Source organism: Tursiops truncatus, chromosome 12 (genome assembly GCF_011762595.2).
Source record: "Tursiops truncatus isolate mTurTru1 chromosome 12, mTurTru1.mat.Y, whole genome shotgun sequence".
Lineage (NCBI taxonomy): Eukaryota > Metazoa > Chordata > Mammalia > Artiodactyla > Delphinidae > Tursiops > Tursiops truncatus.
Genome location: NC_047045.1, coordinates 50,098,519 through 50,124,955, shown reverse-complemented (window position 1 = coordinate 50,124,955; position 26,437 = coordinate 50,098,519). Strand labels below are relative to the sequence as shown.

General features: G+C 37.7%; 1 long non-coding RNA gene across 1 annotated transcript in view; it reads left to right on the top strand.

Moving 5' to 3' along the window:
- The window catches only part of LOC117314441 (uncharacterized), a 43,740-nt gene extending 18,133 nt beyond the window's left edge, over positions 1–25,607 (top strand). Inside the window, exons 2-3 of the long non-coding RNA XR_012325039.1 lie at positions 22,726–22,778; positions 25,045–25,607. This is a non-coding gene — a long non-coding RNA (uncharacterized lncRNA). The remainder of the gene's footprint in view (positions 1–22,725; positions 22,779–25,044) is intronic.
- Positions 25,608–26,437: the final 830 nt, after the last annotated feature.

Sequence of the window (26,437 nt, the reverse complement as noted above, 5' to 3'; positions counted from 1 at the left end):
GAAGCCCACATGCCTAGAGCCCATGCTCTGCAACAAGAGAAGCCACTGCAATGAGAAGTCTGCACACCGCAAGGAAGAGTAGCCCCCACTCACCGCAACTAGAGAAAGCCTGCATGCAGCAACGAAGACCCAACACAGCCAAAAATAAATAAATAAAATTAAAAACTAGCATATTTGTATCTTTCTTATAAAGTATTGAAACTAGTGCTTATTAAAGAAATGTGTTTTATGGAACTGACATAGTACAATAATTTTCTGGAGACTAATCTATAGTGTCCAATATTCTGGAAAAATTATGAATACTGTGTTTTAGAAGACTCTACATCTTGAAAAACAATGTAGCAAACAAGGCAAATCCAGTAAATGCCCTTTTGTTTTATTGTTATTGAAACCAAGGAACAAAGGACTAATTATGTTTTATTTTGTATATACAGTTACTTTAAAAAGACAAAAAGAAACTTTCAACAGCCTGAAGCTTGCTATTTTCTGATACTTATAACTCAGTGTCCTTCAATTCTATTTGACCCATGCTTTTGTGTAATAACCACTGATTTTGAGGGAGCTTTATGTCTACTCCTTTTCACTAAGACATTTCCCTGAATGTGTATAACATTGATAAATTTCATAAGAGAAAGTTCAGAGGAATGAGAAATGAAGAAACAGGTTCTTTCAGTAACTTTTCTTGACACACCAGACTGTTCTGTGAGGTGAGACATTTCCTCTCAGAACAAAAGGCTACATTCAGTACAGCAGGTCTTATAAAGGCTCTGATCATATTGAAAGTGTATTATAGAAACAATTATTTCCATACAGCAGAACCAAAAGCTCTCTTGGGTGACCAATAAAGATTTAACTATAAACACTTATGTTAATGGATTCTTGTTATTATTTACTACCCTAGCCTGTCAGACAAGTAATACAGAGATACTGATCGGAGGCTAGTAATAGAATACAGCTTAAGCAAGTAGCTGCCACAATCAGGATATTTCCTTGATAAGGAGGGATGGAATTCATTTGTAAGGATGTTCCCAGATCACACAAGTCATACTTCCTCAAACCATATGCCCCTTAGATACACACACACACACACACACACACACACATACGGGATTTTACTAAATAACAGTGGTCTGTTTAAAAAGACCACAATTTAAAGCTGCATTATGTAATCTCTGCATTTATTTCACATGTTTAAACCATGCCCCCCTGGACTGCGACCCAAAGCAGGAGGGTGGTTGATGACTATGGACTCCATTAGCCTCTCTGATTTCATGTGCTTACATTGCCGATTAGCTACGGTTCTAACTTCCAGTTTTAATGGAAACCACTGGATTGTTCGGTTGTGCAGTGCATATGTGTGTGTATGTATTATACTTGAGAAAATTTTACCAATTCTTATAAATTGGTTAAAAACAACAGTACTTCTTCATTTTGCTCTTTGTCCTTTATTTTTCCCACATCACAGCTCCTCACCACTATGGACCGTCGCTGTTTGCCATGATCCCTTTTACCAAGACTTCCAAATTTATTTACCCTTGGAAATTCAAGAAAGTTCTTCCTTTTACTCAGTTCCTCATATAACTTGGATGAAAAAATAAAAGGAGATCCAATTAGGGCAATTAATCTCTCCTATGGAGTGGCTTTTCTTTTTATTACAAGCTAATTTTAATAAAAAAGGAAGTTTGTGACCAATGACCATTACAGAGCTTCTAAAATTCACTTTTATTTCCCTAAATTATGTGTGTTCCCTAATTAAAAAGAGAACATGTTGGCCCATGGTACATCTTTTCCTAGGCACTGATCCAAAAAAGTTCTAAAGTTGATTCAAGGTACTTTGAAGGTAAAAGTGTAGTAAATTTATAAGCAATTTATTACAATTTGTCTTATCTTCCTTGAAGCTCTCATCTTCACAGTGATTTTTGAGAGGGCTTGATATTACACATTTCAGAACAGATTTCTCCTGAGATGATGTTCTGATCAACAAAGATATAAGCTCCATTTTATACTAAGTGGTCTGTCACCTTTTGTAGTGAACCTATAGTAAGTGTAATAAATCTGTTTTGAAACCTATCCATGCTCCTTTCCCAAAATGAAACATATTCACCTTCACTTTAAAAAATAATAATCAAGAAATATCTTATTCCTTAACATCCATTGGTCCTCCTCAAATGTAAGCTTCTGTCTATCACTTCTGCATTTCACCGGGGCACTCATCTTCCACGTGAAGAATAATAAGTCCTACCCGCCCTCTCGATCACAGCCAAAAGGGTTGGTCAGACATAAAATGGGGTTAGATTACAAGAATGGGAGGACAGATTGGACATGAACGTAACTGGTAAAATGCTAGTACTCTTACTTTAAAGGGAACAGTAAACTACAGAGAAAAGCTAATGAAAAATCAGAAAATAGTTTTAAAAATACAAGCAATGACATTTCATACATTTGCCACATAATCTATAAAGTAGAGGTGGGGTTTTGTTATTTATTTATTGAAGAGGAAACTAGAACAGGTGAGACATGGGGCTGTGGGTAGGGGAAAAGGAACTGAATTTTCCTGGAAAGGAAAGACTGTCAATAATATTCTAAAACTGAAATATAAACATGTGAAATCAAGGAGGTACATTGAGAAACATGGTTTTATTTGTTCTGCAGTAGTGTAAACCTCACACATTTTTCAAGTGGGTTTTCAAACAATTTAAACTCTGAAATTTTTTTCTCAGGAAAAGAAAAAATTACCCAGAAATAAAAACTAGAACCACGCACAAACAGGACTGCCTTAGCACACCCAAATCTGTCCCTGTCTTGTGTCAGGCCCCCAGAGTCTTCCTCAGACTTTTCCTAGGGACATGGTATACATTCTGTTGAGATTCAAAATAAAATCAGAACAAACCTTAGCTCTAGAATACTGCTTCATATCAATTGCACCATTTCTGAAGAACCCAATGGTACCCCGCAATTAACCCCCATTTTAGCCACACTGAGATAGCGGAACAAATACTTAGGGATGCAGGGTGGTCATCAAATTTGCACAATACTAACTGAATATCTTAAAACATTTTATTTAGAGGAGAGGCTGTGAGCCACATGGGGGCAGGGTGGGGAAAGTTAGAGTCAGGGATAGGGCATGGCTCAGTTCTGCACAACCTACAGAACAAATTAAAGCTCCCTTTTAAATTGAACCCACCCTCCCAGGGACTTGGTTTAATGACCATCTGTTTTTACTCAAAATACTCCTTGGGGATAGGAGGCATCTCACCTCACACTCCACGCAGCTCATCAAAGTATTTCCTCCCAACCACAGGCAAGATGTTCTCTGAGAAAAGAGCTGGTAAATATTTTTTTTTCTTTATCTAGTTAAAAGTCCTGGGATGGTTTAGCAACCTAATAATGTTTAATCATTCCTTATGGACACTTCCCTCAGATTCTGGCCTTGATCAGGATCTAGGGGAAGTCCTGCTTTGTACAGAGCACTCTGATTAATGTTTCCTCAAAATCTACATTATAATCTTGATGCTATTCTGCAAAATAGAAGTCGTTAACCCTCTTCATAGCTGAAAAAACTGGGCTCTGGAGGTTAAGATATGAAAGCTGAGGCCATATAATTCATAAATTGTAAATCCTGGATTCAAAGCCATGGTTTCAAAAAGCATGACTTGCCCATGGCGTTTCCCCAGTATTCTGTGGGAAATCCTATACTAGACAATACAAGTCCCCAATTCTAATACATAAGAAACAAAGCCAGTGACAGCATGCAAGGCAAAAGTGTGTAGACTGTATGAACAGAAAGACTTATTTTGCTTTACTTTGCTTGTTTTTCCCTAAGGGGTGGAATATGTGTATTATGATGAGAATAAAGAAAGAGGAGAACGGGGAGAGAGAAATTAAAATGAGAGAATTTAAGTTGGTTTTTGGAGAGTTGAACTAATAAACACTTATTTTGTTATTACTGTTATCTAACATATACTGAGCATCTACCACACAACCTGTGAGCTGGTACCATTTTAATCACCATTTCTAAGGCAACTGGAACTTTACAACAAGTGTTCTTCCCTTGAATCCCTGGGCATGCCAGCAGGAGCTTCCAGAAGCCCATGAACCCCGACTTTATATGCAAAGTTTTACCTGTGAATGCAGTTCTCTGAGAAGAGAATCAACAGTTTCACCAGATTATGAAGAGGTTAATATTAATGGTTAAGGAAAACAAAACTTCTGTAGCTTCACATTGTACCCCTGAGGAATTTTATCCATTCTCATGGCCTTAACAACCATATATACTGCTCAACCTTAAGCCTGGTCTCTCTTTAGGATTTCAGACATAAATATTTTACCTCCTACTGAATATCCACTTCCTCTAGGTTGTCCCGCAGCAACTCAAAGGCAACCTGTCTAAACGCACGCACACGTTCTCCTCCTACGGATCATAACTCATTTGGTGAGAGCACTGCCCTCCTCTCGCCCATTCTAGAAAGCTGGTAGTCATACTATTATTCTCTCTCTGCTTCTTTCAACCAAGCGCCAAAGGGTAGTTATACCTCGTAAGGAACTATTGAGCTTATTGTCCCTTTTATAGCTCTACCAGGTCTCACCTGGACTTTTACAACTACCTCCTCTTTGGGCTCTTTAAAATATCCACTCCACACTGCTTAAAGTGGCTCATCAAAGATGTGAAGACTTCGCATTAGGTACACAAGGTCCACAACTAGTTGACCTTCAACTTTCCCTCTTTCCCACTATGTTTCCTCCACATTCACGCTTCATATGCCATTTTCAGAACATCTTTTATGGAACAAATCCCATGATACTTCTTAAACTGCTTGCTTTTCTAAAACACCCATTCCAAATTTCTCCCCCTGACATATTTCTACCCAAATTAATGACTGTCCATTCCAGAAGCCGTCCCTGACTGCCCACAATGAATTAAATGCCCCCCTCTGTGCTTCAGAGTTCAGAACAACGGTTCTCAAACTTTACCATGCGTCAGAACCACCGGGAGGCTCGGTAAGACGCAGATTGCCGATTTGGTCTGCGATTCAGCAGGGCGGGGCTGGGGGCTGAAAGGTCGACCGGGTCAGACAGTCACCATCTAAGATACAGCCCCACATTTACTGAGCCAGCTCCACTTCTGGGTCACCTCCGGCTCAGATAAATTCCCTGCCAAGATGGTGGGCGAGCATGTCACCAAGTAGCCATCTGCTCATAAGATTCATTCTGCGTTTGGCACTTTTCTGAGAAGGGGCTCCAGGGCTGGCAGACACACTGCCTCTCAAGCACACAGGCCCCGGAGATATTGGTCTATCCTGCTCTTTTTACTGAGAGGTCAGCGTTTCATCTCCTGCACCTAAAGTCACTGGTCATATAAATAGTATTACTCACTTTATCTCCAAAATTTTCAACTGATCCCCACAATTTTCAACTGATTTCAATTTTAGAAGAGAATTAACAGGCCCATTAGAGTGGTAATATCTTAGGACTAGAATGACTTTGAAACTTTTGTTTCCTAGATCTAAGAAGCAGTATCCACCTGGCTATTTATTGGACTCTGCAAATAATTATGAGTGACAGCAATGAAAACGTAGTTTTATAGATATTTAGGAAAATGACATATTTGCAAAGAAAAAGCAGTCCTTTCAAAATGCAGAGAAATATGTCTGTATAAAAAAAAGATTCAAGATTTTCTTCTTCTATCATGGAATAAATGTATCCAAGAGCAGTCAGGCAATTTATCTATTTGAAAAATAAGTATGCAATCAGGTGTCTTGACAAGGGAATCTTCTATAGTGCTGTCTTCACTAGGGTCATAATGTAAGTGGCATTACATAGTTGAGTACAAACAACAATAGAAACTCAATTTATCTTAGTACTTGAGTCTCTACTTTGAGACTCCTTGGAGGTAATTGTACCATCTTAGTTTAAGAAGTCACAGAAAAAAAGCTATGATGCATCCCTTTAAGAGATAACTCTTCTGTGACCCTGGAGAAACATAGGAACACAAAGAAAAAGATATCTTTCTGCTCTACCTCTCCCCCATTTAAAGATACTCCTTTTTTTGGTTAGAATTTATCAAATCAAACATTCTTTCAAAAACTGTCTTCAACATGTTTCAAATTATGTAACATCTTTAAGACATTACCTAGTTTGTTCACATGGATATGATATGCATAAATATGCATCTCTTACATGATCTGTTCAGTATCTGGTGCCTAATGAATGTTAAACATCCTGGACTCTGCTCTCCCCGTAGAGGAGAAGGAGATACTTGTCATTTGCCCTCTCAAACATGGATTAGCAAAGAGCCTCAGCAGCCCCTTTCCCAGCAGTTGTTTCTGCCAGATTTCTTTTGATTTGCACCAGCGTCCCTAACTGGCCATCTCTCTGGATGCCTGGAGGTCCTTCTAAAGGTAGGAGGTTCTCCTACCTTTACAGGGTATCGTCACTTACTTCCTGAGTCACCTCATACGCTAGACACACCTGAACAAGCAGACCTCTGTGGGCTTACTGGACTTACAAACACCTTCATAAAAATAGCCTAGAATTATACATGTGTAGCTAGACATATCTGTTTAGTGTTCTTTGTATAGTGTCATACAGAGATGTGCACTCAATGTTTACCAGTGATCAGAACCAACTTGGTAATTTGCATCTTTTCAAATGATATTAATGCTAGCATAGACAGTTTTAATGCTTTTCTACCTTATTTAGATACTGACCCAAGATTCCCAACAGGACTCTTATTGTGTGTGTGTGAGAGAAACTACTTGAAAGGATTATTGCAGGGGAAGGGAATCCCTTGCAATGATTATTGCAGGGGAAGGGAATGATTATGAAAGGATTATTGCAGGGGAAGGGAATGATTATGACTCAAAGGTCAGGCCTATTGCAAGTGGAGATGCTCCATGCATGACACCTGCAAGCATCTCAAAGGTCAGGCAGAAGAATGAATAAGACCAGAAAGAACTGGGTGTGGGGAAGTGGGCTGATGGTGTGATCAGATAGCTGATCAGGAAATGGTTTGTATTTGTTTGTTAATTGAGGTATAATTGATATATAACATTATATTAGTTTCAGGTGTACAACACAATGATTCAAAATTTGTAAACATTGTGAAATTTTCACCACAGTAAGTCTAGTTAACACCTGGCACCTTACATAGCTACAAAATCTTTTTTCTTTGTGATGAGAACTTTAAGATCTACTCTCTTAACAACGTTCAAATATGCAATACAGTATTATTACCTATAGTCACCATGCTGTACATTACATCTCCAAGGCTTATTTATTTTATAACTGGGAGTTTGTACCTTTTGACCCCCTTCACCCATTTCGCCCACCTCCCACCCCGGCAACCACCGATCTATTCACTATGAGTTTGATTTTTGTTTAGTTTAGTTTTGTTTTTTTAAGGTTCCACTTATAAGTGAGATCATATAGCACTTGTCTTTCTCTGTCTGGATTACTTCATTTAGCATAATGCCCTCAAAGTCCATTCATATGGTTGCAAATAGCTCGTCTTTTTTTTTTTTTTTTTTTTTTTTTTTTTTTTTTTTTGCGGTACGCGGGCCTCTCACTGCCGTGGCCTCTCCCGTTGCGGAGCACAGGCTCCGGACGCGCAGGCCCAGCGGCCATGGCTCACGGGCCCAGCCGCTCCGCGGCATGTGGGCTCCTCCCGGACCGGGGCACGAACCCGTGTCCCCTGCATCGGCAGGCGGACTCTCAACCACTGCGCCACCAGGGAAGCCCTATCTCGTCTTTTTAAATAAATTCTTTCTCCTTTCCCCCACCTCCCAACCTCCTTTACATGGTAAGCTGGAACTCAGCACCTCATTGCAACAATCAGGGAAAGGAAGGATAAAGATAAAGTCTAATTCCCAGGGTAGGATGTGTCTTTGGTTTCAGTCCAGGTTTGTACTATGATTCTAGTCATCAGAAGACTGTTGCAAGAACCTTGATATTTCTTAAGTGATGGAAAAGAAACTCCTCTCTCCTTTATACACTGTCGAAGTGTTTCTTGCTTACAAACACTGATCCTATCTCTATAACAGGTCTAAAATTATCCATATTTACTCCTAAATTTACTTTATAAATAAAATCCCTTATTTTCTTTTTCCTGTTAATTTCTCTTTAATTGTGATATCCCCACAAAATTATTTTGCTATTTTAGATTGTAAGGACCCCTAGATTAAAAGCAGGATCTAGGTTATTTCTTTCTAGGAAAGACACCTTATGGAAAGTTATTAGAGACATTTGATTATTTGATTTTATTTTCATGGAGATAAAATATTAAATGTCTGTTAAATAATATATATGTATATATATATATTCTATGTATGGCTGCATTGGGTCTTTGTTGCTGTGTGTGGGCTTTCTCTAGTTACGGCGAACAGGGGCTACTCTTTGTTGCGGTGCGTGGGATTCTCATTGCAGTGGCTTCTTTTATTGCAGAGCACGGGCTCTAGAGCTCAGGCTCAGTAGTTGTGGCGCACGGGCTTAGTTGCTCTGCGGCATGTGGGATCCTCCCAGACCAGGGCTCGAACCCGTGTCCCCTGCATTGGCAGGCAGATTCTTAACCACTGCGCCACCAGGGAAGTTCGTTAAATTATATGTTTGACAATCTACTGAATTAGAAGCAAGACAAGCCAACAGTACATTAGGCTTCTAAGTCTCATTTTCTAACACTATGGACATTGCCTACTACATCTCAAACAATCTGCATAATATTTTAACAATTATCTTATTTAATATCCACAATAACACTGTAAGATAGATATTATTATTCCCAAGTTTCAGATACAAAACTAAAGCTCAGAGATGTTAAGTGATTATCCAATATTTCACAATAACATTCAAATAGGACTGATAGATCACATAGGAATAAATTCCATAAAAGTGATATTGTTAACATGATATATTCTAGAAAGTAACTTATGTGTATTATGCTAAGGCATGTAGAACCTGAGAATACATTATTTCTATACTTACATTTCTCAATTATCTTCCTCTGCCTGTGGTGAATTTAAGGTCATTCTCCAAGCACTGATTTATTGGAGTCAAAAGTTTGACTCTTGGTCTCACAAAGGAGACAGTTTTTCTAAATATGTATTTCCCATTGATATCTTTGCATAAGAAAAGAAGAACACTGTTAGCATCTAAGGGATGTTTCTGAAAGAAAAAACAAATATTCTTCACAGACCAGAGCATAGTGTTTGAGGCCATCTATCAAGGAAGCACTTGTTCCTTGTTCTTTCTGTGCTTATTTATTTATTTTCTAAGTAAAAAAGTAAATTCAAGGCCTGCTGAGTCATTTCATAGTGTTCTCTCATATCCTGGTATTGATCACCTTAAAAATAATAATTACTCCCAGGTACCTTTGTTGACTACATTCTGTGAGCCAGGTTTTTGTTTGTTTGTTTTAAGCTGCTCTGCTCCTCACACAAGTCTTATGCAGTGGGTAGTATTATCCACCTACTCTCACCTTGGCAATAACTAATAACGTAGCTGAAACGTGGAGAGATCTCCAGTAGCGGAGAAAGCCAGGATTTGAGCCCAGGATTCAAAAGTTTATGATTTCCTGTCTGCATTGAGAAATCTCAAGCAACCTCCTATAACTGACAGAATAGAAGACTTCTTTAGTACCACTATTTCACATGCTGAGAATTTAAAAAACAAACAAACCAAAACAAACAAACCAGAAAAACAAACCTTGAAAGTTGTATCAAGGGTAGATTGGTTGGAAGTCTTCCCTGAAGCAGTGACTGGATATAGATTGTGCAGCTTACACCAACCCAGTTTTCACGCATCCAGCCTTATTACCCAGCACACTTTTTCTCCCACCCTATTATCCTCATACCCTCATTAGCCTATATTTTCATGTATCGTCTACTCATTTTCCTCCAAGTGTTGATTCCCCTTTATCTTTTTTTCTCCTGTCATAAAATGGACTTCGGTATGCACATATGTTTATATTCACGTATATTCATGAACGAGTGAATGTGAGTGTAGATTGCGTTTGAGAGGGTGTGACAAAAGTTATTTTTATTTTGTTTGTTTTCAAAGATAAAACTCCAGGACATGGTCCCAGGCTGTCGAAGGCACGGCCAGGCTAGGGCTGTGGCCCTGTGCGCCCTGCATCTCCAGTGGACCTGTCGGGGGCTGCCCTCTACCCCAGGAACAGGTGCACAGGAAGGTGGCCAGGGAGAGGTGCGGTCCCCGTGGAGAAGGGCCACCCCAAAGATATGTCTGAGCGCCTGAGGTCGACTGCGGTGTCCCAAGTAAAATAGTTTTTTAAATAAATAAATAAACTCCAAAGTTGGTTGCCTCCCCTGCTCTAGATGATGGGAGAGGGTCTTAAGAGGAATGCAAGCAGTGACTGAATGACAAAGAGGGAAAGAAACTGCGCAGTAGGCAGGGGTAAAGGTTTGAAGAGGGGAGACTGCAAAAGTTCAGAGTGGAAAAGGATGAAAGTGGAATAAGATTTTCTGTGAGCACCAATTGGTGTTTGATGTCACCACTCATTTTCAGTATGACTTGACTCCTCTTTTAAAATTCCCTTCAGTGTTTGCTGCTGCTATTTCACTTAAGAAGCAGTCTTCTAACCAATTGTTGATGTTCACACATGCATTTTCTAGGGGAGAATCCTGCTGCTTCCATTGCCACTCCTTACTACCTTTAATCTTACCTTGAAATCTGCCGTGATACCTCTGATAATATTAGAGCAGCAATCACTGTCTCCCCCAACAGAGCGATACTTGATCAGATTGTCCCTTATACTTTCAGACTTCAGAACACTTTCTATTAACAAAGTATTTTTCAAACTCAATCGAAATGGAAAAGTAGAATCATAATGATATTTTACCGTGTTGAAATAAGGGTAAACTTACAAATCTTATAGTAAACACCCTTGAATGAAAGGCTGTGTGGAATAGTGAAAAGAGCATCAACTCTTGAATTTGAATCCCACTAGGAAAACTAGGAAAGCCATTTAAACTTCCTGATCTCATTTTGTTCAATGATACAATAACAACACTCTTACCAGGTTGTGAGGATTCAGGATGAACTGCCTAGCACTCTACCAAGCACAGAGTAGTGCCTTAATAAATACAAACTATTATTATTAAGTTATTTGATCCACATAGCAGTCATGTAAAGTGAAAAAAACCAAATTTTTAGTTTTCAACATTTTTCCACCAGGTACCTAACTCTTCTCCTTGAAGCTCAATAGAGTTAATCACTCTTACACTTACTTGTACATTACTGAATTTATCACCTTGCATTGAAATTTTGTATTTACATGCTTGGCTGCCTTTTCTAGACCATGAGCTTTTCAAGAAGAGGGCACATATTGTTAGCATCGCATTTTCAGTGATCAAAGCTGTTCTAGAATTTATTTATGGTGATTAATTTTATGTCTCAACTTGACTGGGCCATTTTGACAAACATTATTCCATATGTGTTTGTGGGAGTCTTTCCAGATGACCTTAATATTTGAATCCACTGACTGAGTAAAGCAGTTTGTCCTCCCTAATGTAGGTAGGCCCCACCCCATCAGTGAAAGAGCTGACAAGAAAAAAGGTTGAGTAAGAGGAAATTCACCTTGCCTGACCATTTAAGCTGGACCACTGGTCTTTCTCAGCCTTCAGAAGTGGACTGAAACATCAAGCCCATCTTGGATCCCTGGCCTGCAGGCTTTCAGCCCGGAACTTACACCATCGGCTCACATAGTTCTCAGGCTGTCGAACTCATACCGAAGCTATAATCTGGGTCTCCACCTTGCAGACTGCACTTCTTGGGACTTAGCTTCTACAGTCACGTGAGCCAGTTCCTTACAATAAATCTCTTTATATATAAACACACGTATCCTATTGGTTTTGTTTCTCTAGAAAACCCTGACTAATGCAATATTAAACTGCTTAACTAATATTTGGTGAACTGATCTGATCTCTCAGAATGGAGAAGCATAACAACACTTTGGTTTTGCCTTTGCCTTATTGCTTTTTGAAAAACAAAAGATTTTTGACATTTCAAATATCCCCAAATAAAAATTGCCCCAAATCCTATTGTCAAACAGACTTAAGAGAGAAAAATCTCTCCCCAGTTTATGAGTTCTCTAAGAGGGACAACTCTTTTGATGGATTTTAAACATTCACCTCAGAAGAATAGGTTTAGAGTTTCAAATTGAATCTCAGCCTTCGATCCACAAATCGATTTCTGATGGAGAAGCGCAGCTCTGGTTTTGACTGGAGGAAGCTGAAATACAGAAATGACTTTTTTTTTTTTTACATTAAACAGCTGTTTTTAAAGATTCCATGATTTCATTGTAAGTGAATAAAACACATGTGGATTACATTTCCTTAAAATGCATAGGTTTGAAAAATTAAGGAACCTGGTTTGGGTTTGACTGAAAAGCTTTTGCAACTCAATGCCTATCTCCTTCTTCCATGTCTCTGCCTGAAAGTTTTCTTCTTGCAAACTGCCTTGCCCTCATGAACTCAACATATACAAGAGTGATCACAGGAATGTGAAAAATGTTGAAAATCAACCCTGGGAGTAGATTTTTTCTGAAATTAAATGAACCCCAAACCAATCACTAGGCACGACTCCTGAATGTCTCCTTCTGAGCACCCCACACCACCAAAAAATACCAGGCTATTTCCAAATTTCTTTAAAATTGCCATTTTAAACACTACATCATTGAAGTTTGTATCTTTAATCCTAAATCTAATATTTTCTAGACTGATGAATTGTTTGATCTTTTATATTTGAGGGTAGATATTTCACTTTGTTGAAAAGAAACTCAGCAGTTTTCTTTCAAGCATAAGATACTTTCTAGGAGAGAAAGAAATACAATCGTTAAGTTCCAGAAAAAGTAGTGAATATGTGCATTCAAATGGCCTTCTCTGAAATAGTTACATTACTGCAAGAATTGTGAACTCTGATTTTGGAAAATAGAAGGTTCACTTGGTCTTGAGTTCAGAGGCAAGATTCATACTGCAAACATTTAGTACCCACTTTTTTTTGTTGTTGTTTCCATTTTAAATTGAAGGTCTCTCTTTATGAAACAGTAATTGTTAAATATGAGGGATTTGGGGAGGGGGGCTCTACTGCATTTCTCTTAAGGGCTCAAAAATTAGTAAAAAGGAAGATTCTTTGTTACCACTGAGTTGGTGAAAGGTCACATGGAGTAACTGGAAGATCCGGAGGGTCCCAGGGTATATATGTCCATGCAAGCTCACCACAACACCACTATGGTCTGCTGTCTGCACAGACATCCTGTCGTTTGCTGAGTCAATAACTGAAGCTCCCAAAGCTTCTTCCCCAACAAAAATAATATGAGCCTTAATAAAACTGTAATGACTTTGTGTGTAAAGAGTGAGACAGAGAAAGAGAATCAGTGAAAGAGGAATTATTAGACTTATCACAGCACTGCCGTCAACAACAAGTATTAAGCACCTATTATGTGCAAGACAACATACTATACCTGTTGGACAGAGTATAAGATGTAACCCATACCTATATTCTCTCTCTCTCTTTCTCTCTCTCTCAACTGTGTTCCCAGTACTTTGACTGAGTACCTTTTAAGTACATGAGGGAATAAATGAATATTTATGGAATGAATTAATTATGAATTAGTTTAAAGGCACAGACTCAGTCACCAAAGGATGGCGATGGCGTGGAAGAAAGAGTAAAGGAAGAAAACTAACATTTCTTGAGCCTTTATTGTGTTCCAAGCCTTATGCTAGGTACTTGACTTTATGTTATTTCACCATTATATTAAACCTGTGAAGCAGATGTTATTATTTTAAAGAGGAGGGAATTGAGGTTCAGAGAGGTTAAGATACTTCCACAAGGTCACATAGCTAGTAAATGATAGAGTTGGGATTTGAAGAATTTGGCTTCAACTCTGACAGGATTTGTTGAGTGATTATAGGTGTGTAAGAGTCTGGAAAAGGGGGTCACTGATCATGCACTACTACAAAGGAGTGGGAAACATGAATAAGGAACATTTGGGGATTGGAGAAGGAGTAAATATGAGTTCAGTTTGGGCAGGTTAATTTTTCATTGTAATCATTTGCATATGAGCCTGGAATTGGGGTTAAGGTTCAGAAATGAAGACAAACACCTGAGATTAGAGTTGCTATGGAGTTGCTTTGATGTTTATAATTGACTTTAAAACACTTCCACATATACAATGTGATATTCTACATAGGACACTTAGGTTATGAGCCAGGTTCTGCTCATCTCTAATCAAGCATGCATAATCCAAGAGGAGTAGCTGACCGCCTACCCAAGAACGCCATTATGCCAAGTGAAATAAGCCAGACAGAGAACGACAAATACTGTATGAGCTCACTTATATGTGAAATCTAAAAAAGTCAAATTCCTAGAAACAGAGAGTAGAATGGTGGTTGCCAGGGTCTGGGGGATGGGGGAAATGGAGAGCATTGGTCAAAAGAGTACAAACTTTCATATAAAATAGATAACCAACAAGGACCTACCATATAGCCCAGAGAACTCTACTCAATATTTTGTAATAAATTATAAGGAAGAAGATGGCAGAGTAGAAGGACGTGCTCTCACTCCCTCTTGCGAGAGCACCAGAATCACAGCTAACTGCTGAACAATCATTGACAGGAAGATATTGGAACTCACCAAAAAAGATACCCCACATCCAAAGACAAAGGAGAAGCCACAATGAGACAGTAGAAGGGGCACAATCACAATAAAATCAAATCCCATAACTGCTAGGTGAATGACTCACAAACTGGAGAACACTTATACCACAGAAGTCCACCCAAAGGAGTGAAGGTTCTGAGTCCCACGTCAGGCTTCCAAACCTGGGGGTCCAGCAACAGGAGGAGGAATTCCTAGATAATCAGACTTTGAAAGCTAAAAGGATTAGATTGCAGGACTTTGACAGGACTGGGGGGAAAAGAGACTATAATCCTGTAGGATACACACAAAGTAGTGTGAGCATTAGGACCCAGGGGAAGGAGCAGTGACCCTGTAGGAGACTGAATCAGACCTAGCTGCTAGTGTTGGAGGGTCTCCTGCAGAGATGGGGGTGGCTGGGTCTCACAGTGAGGACAAGGATACTGGCAGCAGAAGTTCTGGGAAGTACTCCTAGGCGTGACCCCTCCCAGAGTCCACCATTAGCCCCACCAAAGAGCACAGTAGGCTCTGGTGTTGGGTCACCTCAGGCCAAACAACCAACAGGGAGGGAACCCAGCTCCACCCATTAGCAGACAAGTGGATTAAAGTTTTCCTGAGCTCTGCCCACCAGAGCAACAGCCAGCTTTACCCACCACCAGTCCCTCCCACCAGGAAACTTGCACAAGCCTCTTAGATAGCCTCATCCACCAGAGGGCAGACAGCAAAAGCAAGAAAAATGACAATCCTGCAACCTGTGGACAAAAAACAACATTCAAAGAAAGATAGACAAGATAAAGGCAGAGGGCTATGTACCAGATGAAAAAAACAAGATATAACCCCAGAAAAAAAACTAAATGAAATGGAGATTTGCAACCTCCCAGAAAAAGAATTCAGAATAATGATAGTGAAGATGATCCAGGACCTCGGAAAAAGAATGGAGGCAAAGATCGAGAAGATGCAAGAAATGTTTAACAAACACCTAGAAGAATTAATGAACAAAAAAACAGAGATGAAAAATAAAATAACTGAAATGAAAAAAACACTAGACAGAATCAATAGCAGAATAACTGAGGCAGAAGAACGGATAAGTGACCTGAAAGATAGACAGAAAGGTGGAATTCACTGCTGTGGAACAGAATGAAGAAAAAAGAATGAAAAGAAAAGAAGACAGCCTAAGAGACCTCTGGGACAATATTAAATGCAACAACATTTGAATTATAGGGGTCCCAGAAGAAGAACAGAGAGAGAAAGGATCAGAGAAAACATTTGAGAGATTATATCAAAAACTTCCCTAACATGGGCAAAGAAATAGCCACCCAAGTCCAGGAAGCACAGAGAGTACCATACAGGATAAACCCAAGGAGAAATATGCCGAGACACATAGTAATCATACTGGTAAAAATTAAAGACAAAGAAAAATTACTGAAATCAGCAAGGGAAAAATGACAACATACAAGGGAACTCCCATAAGGTTAACAGCTGATTTCTCAGCAGAAGCTCTAAAAGCCAGAAGGGAGTGGCATGATACACTTAAAGTGATGAAAGGGAAGAACCTACAACCAATATTACTCTACCCTGTAAGGATCTCATTCAGATTCAATGGAGAAATCAAAAGGTTTACTGACAAGCACAAGCTAAGAGAATTCAGCACCACCTAACAAGCTCTACAACAAATGCTAAAGGACCTTCTCTAAGTGGGAAACACAGGAGAAGAAAGGACCTACAAAAACAAATGCAAAACAAGTAAGAAAGTGGTCATAGGAACATACATATCGATAATTACCTTAAACATGAATGGATTAAACGCTCCAACCAAAAGACACTGACTAGTTGAATGGATACAAAAAGAAGACTCATATATATGCTGTCTACAAGAGACCTACTTCAGACCTAGGGACACATACAGACTGAAAGTGAGCGGATGGAAAAAGTTATTCCATGCAAATGGAAACCAAAAGAAAGCTCGAGTAGCAATACTCATATCAGATAAAATAGTCTTGAAATAAAGAATGTTACAAGAGACAAGGAAGGACACTACATAATGATCAAGGGACCAATAAAGGGAGAAGATATAACAATTATAAATATATATGCACCCAACATAGGAGCACAATACATAAGGCAATGACTAACAGCTATAAAAGAAGAAACTGACAGTAACACAATAATAGTGGGGGACTTTAAACCTCACTTACACCAATGGACAGATTACCCAAACAGAAAATTAATAAGGGAACAGAAGCTTTAAATGACACAATAGACCAGAGAGATTTAATTGATATTTATAGGACATTCCATCCAAACACAGCAGATTACATTTTCTTCTCAAGTGCACATGGAACATTCTCCAGGATAGATCACATCATGGATCACAAATCAAGCCTCAGTAAATTTAAGAAAACTGAAATCATATCAAGCATCTTTTCTGACAACAACACTATGAGATTAGAAGTCAGTTACAGGGGGAAAAGCATAAAAAACACAAACACACAGAGGCTAAACACTATGTTACTAAATAACCAAGAGATCACTGAAGAAATGAAAGAGGAAATCAAAAAACACTTAGAGACAAGTGACAATGAAAACACAATGATCCAAAGCCTATGGGATGCAGCAAAAGCAGTTCTAAGAGGGTGCTGTAGAGAGTGTAGGGTAAAGGGAACCCTGTTGCACTGTTGGTGGGAATGTAAATTGATACAGCCACTATGGAGAACAGTATGGAGGTTTCTTAAAAAACTAAAAATAGAATTAACATATGACCCAGCAATCCCACTACTGGGCATATACCCAGAGAAAACCATAATTTAAAAAGACACATGCACCCCAATATTCATTGCAGCACTATTTACAATAGCCAGGACATAGAAGCAACCTAAATGCCCATCAACAGACGAATGGATAAAGAAGATGTGGTACATATATACAATGGAATATTACTCAGCCGGAAAAAGGAACGAAACTGAGTCATTTGTAGAGACGTGGATGGATCTAGAGACTGTCATAAAGAGTGAAGTAAGTCAGAAAGAGAAAAACAAATACCCTATATTAACACATATATGTGGAACCTAGAAAAATGGGAAAGATGAATCGGTTTTCAGGGCAGAAATAGAGACACAGATGTAGAGAACAAACGTTAAGGACACCAAGTGGGGAAAGTGGCGGGAGTTGGGGTGGGATGAACTGGGCAATTGGGATTGACATGTCTACATTAATATGTATAAAATGGATAACTTATAAGGACCTGCTGTATAAAAAAATAGATAAAATTTTTTTAAAAACTTATAAGCAAAAGAATCTGAGAAAGAATATATATATATATATATATATATATATATATTAAAAACTGAATCACTTAGCCGTACACCTAAAACTAACACAATGTTGTAAATCAACTATACTTCAATAAATAAATAAATAGATAGATAAATAAAGTACAAACTTTCAGTTATAAGAGGAATACGTTCTGAGGATCTAATGTTCAGCAAGGGAACTACAGTTTATAATGCCGTATTGTATACTTGAAAGTTGCTAACAGAGTAGATCTTAAGTGTTCTCCCCACACACACAGACAAAAAGTGATAACTAAGATAATGGATGTGTTAATTAACTTGATTATGGTAATCATTTTACAATGTACATGTATATCAAATCATCTTATGCAACTTAAATATATGAAATTTTATTTGTCAATTATGCCTCAATAAAGCTGGAAAAAAAAAAGAACCCCTCACTGCAGAGTCATCTCAAGTGAGATGCATTTGAATGAGAAGCTAATGCATGAAGCAAGAACTGAGAGCAGAAAGAAGATGGGTCAAGAGGACAGGAGAGAGAAGCAATCAAAAATAGAGATAAAAATGGGCTGGGGTGAAGTTTTGGGTTCTTTCTGACTTCAGTTTCACTGCAAGGAGGCAAGGAGCGGTGGGTATGTGTAAGGTGGCAAGGCTGAGGGAAAAATGTGGAGAAGGGAAAGAGAAAGCCTAAAAATAGTAATAATGATTCGGGGAATTGGATATGACAAAGCACTTCTTTGGAAAGTTGGATTCCTTTCTACCTTCTTTTGATTCATCACACTGATTCTGCCCTTTAAAAGAACTGAAATTGGGACTTCCCTGGTGGCACAGTGGTTAAGAATCACCTGCCAATGCACGGGACACAGGTTCAAGCCCTGGTCCGGGAAGATCCCACATGCCGCAGAGCAACTAAGCCCGTGTGCCACAACTATTGAGCCTGTGCTCTAGAGTCCGAGAGCCACAACTACTGAAGCCCGTGCCCCTAGAGCCCGTGCTCCTCAACAAGAGAAGCCACCACTATGAGAAGCCCACGCAATACAACGAAGACCCAATGCAACCAAAAATAAATAAATAAATTTATTTTTAAAAAATTTTAAAAATAAAAGAACTGAAACTGACCACAACTGATTATTGATTATTAATAAGGATATCATAGAGACAGCTCACAGAAAATAAATGTACTGCCTAAAAGGTCTTCCATTGGCTTTCCCAAGCAGCTAGCCCCAACCAAAGACAATTATTAATATGTTGCTTAGCTTGTATCTTTCCAAAAGTGATAGCAAGGCCAACAGTTATAAGCTCAATATTTACAGCAATATAAACCCTACTAAATAAGTTCTATACCTTAACATAATGATATAGTTTAACTCCTGTAAAATTAACGTACAGAAAAATTTACTTTTAAGTCAATCAAAAAGCCATTTCTATATACTGCATAGAATTACAAACTCTTATTATCTTTGATCTGAAGAGAACTCAGAAATAACCAGATCAAATCTCTTTGTGTTTTATTTTTTATTTATGATAAAATGAAGTGCTTCTTTAAAAAAAAAGAACGTATATATGTACTGTGGTTGGAATATTTGAGGAATATTCTATACTTTTTTTAACATCTATGGCTTAAAATAGGATTTTGTATTTGGGACATAATAAAGAATAAATAAAAGTTCTTTGGAAGAGGATTTGAATGTGTTTTTCATATTTACTCCGGTAGAATGTTGCCATTAATAACCTTCAAACCTCTTCTCTCTCCAAGGAGAGAGGCACTGTGTGCATAGCTGTTACTGAGCATCCTGTTTACAGCTGATCTCCTTATAAACCTGGAGGTATTGTGCTTTCCACATCACAGCAGCAGACACGTGTGCAGGCACTAACATCCTGTGTAGATTTGAGTTTCCAACATTACCACACTGTGTTCTATGAATAAGTGGGAGAATTCTCTCACAGGAGTTCAAACAATTGGCCATCACACCTTTTTGAAGTTCATCAAAATCTTTTTGTTTTTCAAAGACTTTCCCAATAACGGAACAATAGAGACTAGTGTTTTCACACAATCATTTTGGCTGTTAGAAGTGAACAAACACAATAGCTGTTTTGTCATAAATTAACATTTATGTCATTTAAGAGCCTTTGGTGGAGATTTGAAGAAAATGAAAAAAAAAAAAGGGCAATGATCTAATTTTATTGTTCTTCATTTTCTTCAAGCCAAATTGCAGAAATCCCTCTGTTCATTTAGGGGGAGAACAAGAGAAAAGGAGATGAATATCTCTTTGAAAATGTTTTTCTAATACAAATTTCAGAAATATCTCCAAACGCTAGCTTACAGAGGCACAGAGTTTCTCAGATTCCCTACACTGACTTAAATGTTAGGATTGGTTATTCCCAAAGCATGCTTTTGGCATACAAAAAAAGCAATTAACTCCTTCAGTAAATTACAACCTAATTATTATAGAAAAAAGTTTTTGGGCTTCATAAGTCTGGACACTAAGTGAGGCTGTGACACAACTCCTATTAGAAGTGTTACGGAACATATTCCCCTAGTCTGAACAAAGCCAGGTTGCAATGCCTTCCCGCTCAACACTGGTCCTAGATAAAAGAAGCCACCAACCTGCAATGAGAGGAAATAAGTCATCATTACTCTGTCTAAAATTAAAGTACCTATTCCTGCTTTACTGTTTATCAGATGTTTGGTCCGGAAGCTGATTGTTTTACAAGTCTGTCTAAACATAGTATATTTCCTAAAGGAATGTTAGCAAACTAAACACTTGCTTCAAGTTACAACTTCATAATTTTATTAACATAGCTAAGATAAATGAGTGAACAGACATGATGCTAGTCAGTATACGTATACCCCAGGAAAGCAAAACTTATGCCAGAATACAATTTATGCTTTTTATTGTAAATTATTAATTATCAGCTACAACAAAGATTTACCTAGTGCTAAATTCTTGGAATTGAAAAACATTAACCTTCCAATCGTGTGCATAAAGTTACTAACTGCCCTTTTTTCTAGTTCCTGATGAAACTATTTATATAGCAAGAGCGAATATATTTGAAACTATTTATATAACAAGAGCGAATGAATTTGATCGAACAAATAAATATCAGAGCCCTGTCCCCTATCACTTCTTACACATACTTGTGGTTTGGTTTTCTACTGAAGAACAACTTTTAGTGATGGAAACTTGTGTAAGCCATGGTATTTATTTTTTCAGGATTGTTTTTATGCTGTAAATTGAAAAGAAATGCATTTTTCTGGGTTGAAGTTTTTGGCATTGCTCTAATTTTATTTTAAGTTCCCCATACTTTCTGCCTCTTCCTGAATAAAGAATAATTATTCTGCTGAAGTTTATATTCAGATGTTTTACATGAGTAAAACATCTTTTGAAGAAGCTCAAAATAACAAAGGGAATACTGAAGGGGTAATGGCTCTGACTCCTACAGTTATTTAGACTTATAAAGCAAATTAAATAGATCGATGTGTGTGGTAAGGGATCTTAAGATATTTTTAATGAAATAGAGATTAGACGATCCAGCGGGTAAACACCATTCTAGAGTGTGTTTTGGTAAACTGGAGACGGATTTTAATAATGTAGGTCAGTAAAGCACCATTTAGTTCTTTGGAGTTACTTTAAGTAACTGATTTTTTCAAAACATCAATTGTGCAATGCCACTGAGTCATTTAGGAAATTATGAGCCTGAATCCTATAAGATGCCACCAGGTCCAATAAATATTATGCTTTTCTTCCTCATCTCTTTCAACACATCTGCACGTCTTCGTGGTTTGAAGGTCATCCAGCTGACATATGAGTAAGCATTGCTAATCTTATAATAATTGATTGATTTGTTATGATTTTAGTTTTCTTATAATTGATTTTAGTTTTCTTCTTTTCACTTAATAATTCATGCAGAATTTTGGTCTTTTGTTTATTCTGGTTTACTATATGATCTGATGAGACAATGCTCATACAACTTACAATTTGAGTGTTGCCTTTCATTCAATTAGCCTAACTGTTAAAATAAGCTACAAGTAGCTGCAAGAGTCACTGTAGTCAGAAGACTATCTTTTTCTTAGAAAGGTATTAAATAGTTCATGGTATGACTTTTGAAGTGTCGTTAATAGCTGGCAAGAGCAATATAAATGATATCATATACATTTTTAAATGTTTAAAATTTATTAGGACTAATGTTTTACTGTGAGAAAAAGAACCCAAAATGTTAGACAAAAAAGAATAAAATATCTATAGAAATGTTAACGTATAATTTTTAATCTATTTTTTATTGAAGTAGTTGATCTACACATAATTCTTAAACCACTTGGAAAATTCATGTGAGTAGTCTATGTCTGAACTCTTTTTTTTTTTAGTTAATAGATTTAAGTTGAGTTATAAACAACTAACTAACTGTTTTTTGGGCTAAAAAAACAGCTCAGGAAGCTCAGTTTTAATATGCTTTGTTTTCTTTGATTCATTAATCATAACGTTGGTATTTGATACTAGGCTCTAAGGCCTTCATCTAGACTTCAGAAATATTACTAATAGGCAAAAAGCACATTCTTACACATACCAGTAGGTCATCAATGCAGAAAGCAATTATTAAATACCTGTCATATGTGCTGCACGAATGCCTTGGAAATTGGGTACAAAGGAAGTAAAAGACACTGCTCTATCTTGGAAGAATTTCTAAACTCTTTGGCATAAAAGAATGAGTGGCTTTCATTGCCTCTTCTTCCTCTGACGATTTCTTAAATACAGCTCACATTTTCTTCTCTTTTGCTCTGTATCTTCCACAGGTATCAGTAACTTTTCCCAGCAAGACCCAGGGCTCCAACATACCACACATAAGGTAATGTGTCTAAAATCTTTATTTCTTGTACCCCAAATTTATTCAACCTTCAGGGTTGTGTTTCCCTTTGCCTTCTGAATAAATCCATGTTTGTGTCCCCCAAGCTCTTGAAGAGATGCAAGTTGATGTATCCTCTCTACACATGCCAACCTGTTTCTTCTACTTGCCTTAAGTTTGTTAGTGGCTCACAAAACCAGGAAATCTGGAGTCCTTCTCACTCATATCACATGATTAAGATCTATCTAGTCTCCCTCCCTTCTTATTTCGAGGTCCAGGGACCTATGGCAGATTTCATCAACTTGCATTTAAATTACTGGGGTAGCGTAGCTGGTCTCCCTGCCTCTAGTATCTCCCTTCTTCCTCTTACCTAAACACAGCATCTGAGTTATTTTTCTAAAATTCAGATACGATCACTCATGTAACTCCCACGATTAAAAGCCTTTTATGGCTCCCATGTGCCTGCAGGACAAATTTCAAAATCTTTATCTTGTTATAAAGCCTCTTTCTTGCTTAGCAACAGTTTGTACTTCCAACCACTTCCCCGTTTTCTCTTTTCCCACAAACTATACCTGTTTCTGCTACAGTATCTCAATTTTTGGAGCACAGTAGAATTATCTGTGGAGCTTTATAACATGCAAATTGCAGGACTCCTGAACCAAAATCTTTTTAGCAGAGCTTGGGAATCATTCATTCTCACTATTAATCTGTCCTGGAATACCCTCTTGGGGGTTAGCCCCTACCCTTCTTGTTCTTTTAGCAAAATTTCCACTTATCCTTTAAGATCTTGCTCCAGTAATTTTTACTCAATATCTTTCCTGTCCACCACACAGAAAAGAAGTCACTCCTTAGTCATTGTGCCCATAAGACTTTAAATATTATTCAAGTACATAGATTTATAAATTATTTGTGTTAAAACTATATCCCTCATCTCCCTTCCTGTTTTATGATTCCCCACAGTATTTATCATCATCTAACATATTATGTATTTTACTTATTTATTTCTTTATGCCTGTTTCCACCCTCTAGTGTGTATGCTCCATTGCACAGATATTTTTCCAACTCTCTAATAAAAGAAAAATATCAAACAAAAAAATTGTTTTTTTTAAATTGAGGTATAGTTGATTTATAATATTATGTTTCAGGTGTACAGCATGGTGGTTTAAAATTCCCTGTGCTGTACACTATATCCTTGTAGCTTATTTATTTTATACATAGTAGTTTGTACCTCTTATACAAAAAAAAGTCTAAAGAATTATACAATGAACACTCTTCTACTCATCACTTAGAGTTGATGATTGTTAACATACTTTAATTATTTGCTTTACCTATCTGCAAAAAGATGCAAATAAGTACTTAAAATTTTTATAAAATAAATACAGATAGTACCCTCTAATTATAGGCAATTATCTCACAAATATACCACTTGATCACAAAGGAGAACTCTTGAAAGATTTTAATAGGATCAATTTGAAAATATTCCTGAATTGTGTGATAGCAAGTTCTATACATCCTGAAACTTCTCTTCTAAATATGTCAGCAAGCATATCTTAAGATAAAGTATTTTATATAACCATAGTAATTATCACACCTAGAAAATTAATAATAATCCCCTCATATTGGCTACTATCTAATCCATTATAAAATTTCCTTGATTTTTAGTAGTTAGGATTTGTGTATTTTTTTAACTTTTTATTTTATATCGGAGTATAGTTGATTAACAATGTTGTGTTAGTTTCAGGTATACAGCAAAGTGATTCAGTTATACATACATATGTATCTATTCTTTTCCCAATTAGGTTATTACAGAATATTGAGAAGGAGAATTTCTATATGTTTTCTTCACTGCTGTATCTCCAACAGCCCAAATAATGACTGGCATATAGTAAACCCTTAATTAATAATTTTTAAATGGATATATTTGTATCCCTGATTAAACTGAGGTGTGTGAAGCCAGAAGCTTTGTATTATTCACCTTTTTTAATCCTAAGTCCCTAACATGGTACCTGGAGCATGGTTGGAGCTTCATTAAGTGTTTGTACAATTTAATTGAAAAGAAGGGCACATTGCATAAATTTTAGCTTTGAGACTTGAAGTGACATAGAATTAAGGCACAATCAAGAGAGAAAATAATTCAGGAAAAAACAAACAAAGCTAATGTGTTTGAAGAAGAGAGTTTGGATCCAAGTCTTAAAGGAAATGGTGTCTCTCAGCATGGCACAGAAGAAATCTCTTTTCCTCACATACAGATAATTTTTTCTGACCTTAGGGAGTTATCTCACAAACATAAGATCTTGATCACAAAGGAAAACCTGTGAGAGATAAAGAAGGCTCAATTTCTGTCACCACTGTTGAAGAAATCTACTCAAGACAATGCCATAAGATGAAGAAATAACTATCACCTTCAGTAGATGAGAGATGGCAACACTTTTGGAATATTTTGTATCAAACCATAAAAGCATAACGTGAAATTAAAATATACTGTCAATTTTGGTTTTGTTTCCTTAATGGATTTCTTCATAATATTCAGTTACATGTTTGCTTTTCTGTCTGCTATTATAGACTTTGCCCTGAACTCGGAGGCAAGAAATCTAGGCTCTAGCTCTGGTCCTGTCTGCAGAAAGCTGAGTAACCTTCTGTCACCACTGTCTGGGTCTTGTTTTCTTCTTCTTTAAAATAAAGAAGCCTGGACTCCCCTTGCAGTCCATTGGTTAGGACTCTGCGCTTCCACTGCAGGAGGTGCAGGTTCGATCTCTGGTCGGGGAAATAAGATCCCGCATGCTACACGGCATGGCCAAAAAACTTACATAAATAAAATAAAATAAAATAAAATAGGGACTTCCCTGGTGGCACAGTGGTTAAGAATCCTCCTGCCAATGCAAGAGACACGGGTTCGAGCCCTGGTCTGGGAAGATCCCACATGCCGCAGGGCAACTAAGCCCTTGTGCCACAACTACTGAAGCCCTCGCACCTAGATCCTGTGCTCCACAACAAGAGAAGCCACCGCAATGAGAAACCTGCGCACTGCAACGAAGAGTAGCCCCCACTAGCTGCAACTAGAGAAAGCCTGCGTGCAGCAATGAAGACCCAAGGCAGCCATAAATAAATAATTTATTTTTTAAAAAATTAATAAATTAAATTAAATTAAGACGCTAAATTAGAATGAGTAGTTTATAAACTGTTGGAAGTAGAACTCTTTTCATACTTTGTTTTGTGATTCATACTGTCAAAATTCAAAACATAAAGATATAAGTGAAACGTCTCACCCCATCCTGACCCTCAACAATTTATTCCCTACCCTGACAACACTAAGGTTCCCAGTTTCCTGTATGTCTTTTTCGAAATATTCTCAGTATAAATACGAAGTGTATTTATGAAACAAGTATAGGGATATATATTATATGAAATAAATATAAAATATATGTGCATATTTTTTAATGAAAATGGTGCATATATTGTTCACGCTATTCTGAGCCCTGCATAGCCCCCTGGCTTTGCTTGTTCACCTCCAGGGCTGGGGAACTCGGTCCAGGCTGGGACAGATTGAATTCGCACTGGCACCCTGTCACTTCCACCCCCTGGTCCTGGTTCTGATCCCAAGCAGGACGAGAGCAAGCTCACTCTCCATGGCGGCCTGCAGAGGTCTTCCCATCCCTAGAGCT